The following is a 1864-nucleotide window of genomic DNA, read 5'->3' on the forward strand; positions in this document are numbered from 1 at the left end:
GATAATCCAGGTGTCCCTAGAAAGTTGTTTCTTCTTTTAAGTAAACTTCTCAGTTTTCTCACCTGCATTTAACCCACCTTTATATTTAAGGGAAAACTCTATTTCTCCTATGGAAATTGAGAAGACCCAAACACTCTCTGCTTCCTCACAAGTAGGGCTTGGAACTATCATGCATCTTTCTGATGATGTGGATCTATAGGGAATGACACTGTGACTCAGACAGAGTCAAAAACAATTCACCATAGCAGAGGTGCCAGCCACAGCATCCTAACTAGACTGCTGCTGTCAGCTGGACTTGGCTACATTCTCTGCTACCTGCCTTATTTTGGCTCTTGATCCTCTCCCGCACCTGATTCACCATCTTTTCTGTTGTTTCTGTGAGCTGTGTAATAACGTCTTTCCAAAATTCCGGATGTCTCATCTTGGTCGGAATTCGTTTCTTTTGTTTGCATCTAAGAGCCTTAATGCATATGGAAACTGGTGTCAGGAGTGGATGCAGGGAAAATATGCTGAGCGCAATGGTAGGATTCTGGGTTTCATGAACTGATCTAGTTAGATGCTCAAGGTCACAAAAATCTTATTAGTATCGCAGCATGGAAACCTGGCATGCAATGGTGAAAGAGTTACTCACCGCCTTGGTTACATTTTATTCCTAGGTATTTTATTCTTTTGGAAGCTATTGTAAATGAAATTGTTTGCTTAATTTCTTTTAAGGCATTTTCATTGCTCGTACGGTGTTTTGTGTACTGTTCTGCAACTTTACTGAATTCATTTATTATCTCTTGTAGATGCTTTGTAGATTCGTTGGGGTTTTTTCTGTATCAGAGCACGTCATCTGTAAATAGAGATAGTTTTACTTCTTTCATTCCAATTCATATGCCTTTTGTTTCTTTTCCTTGCCTGTTTGGCTGGCTAGAAGCTCCTGTTGAATAGGAGCAGTAAAAGCAGGAACTGCTGTCTTTTTCCTGGTCTTACTGGGAAAGTGTTTAGTCTTTCACTATCAAGTATGATGTTAGCTGTGCAGTTTTCAAAAATGCCCTTTATTACGTTGAGAAAATTGTCTTCTCTTCCTAGTTTTGTCAGTATTTTTATCATAAAATGTGTTAGATTTTATCAAATGCTTTTTGTGCATCAGTTTAGATGATCTTGTTTTTTTTCCCTTTATTCTATTAATGTGGTACATTATCCTAATTGATTTTTACCACCTGTGGTTCTTGGGATAAATCCTAGTAGGTCATGATGTATAATCCTTTTATTATGCTATTGGAATCAATTTGCTAGCATTTGTTGAGGATTTTTGCATTTATTTTTTTAAGGCATATTGGTCTACAATTTTCTTTTCCTGTGATGGCTATATCTGGCTTTGATATTAGGATGATGTTGGCCTCACAGAATGAGTTAGCAAGTGTTCCCTCTCCCATTTTTGGAAGAGTTTGAGAATTTCTATGAATTAAAAATTTTTTTTTGCATCATGGCTAGATCACATAATCTATACGATGGGAATAGGTTTTGAATTTCTTTGTGGCCTAGTATTCTTTGGTTTTTGTGAATGTCCTCCGTACACTAAAAAAAAAAGTGTCTTCTCTGTTGAGTGTAAAGTTCTCTAGTATTTACAAGTTTGAATTTGTTAATCTTTATAATTTAAGTTGTCTCCATATTTCATTATTTTTGTCTCTATTGTCCATCAATTTCTGAGAGGGATATGATAAAATTTCCAACTAAATAACTTATTCACGTATTTGTGTACTTTTATCACTTGTTTCTTTGTGTATATTTAAAGTAATATTGTTAGGAGTATTTATGCCCTTGACCACAATTATCTTTTTAATTTATCATCCCTCAACACGAAATACTCTTCTTCTTT

This window comes from Hippopotamus amphibius, chromosome 17 (genome assembly GCF_030028045.1).
Source record: "Hippopotamus amphibius kiboko isolate mHipAmp2 chromosome 17, mHipAmp2.hap2, whole genome shotgun sequence".
NCBI classification, from domain to species: Eukaryota; Metazoa; Chordata; class Mammalia; order Artiodactyla; family Hippopotamidae; genus Hippopotamus; species Hippopotamus amphibius.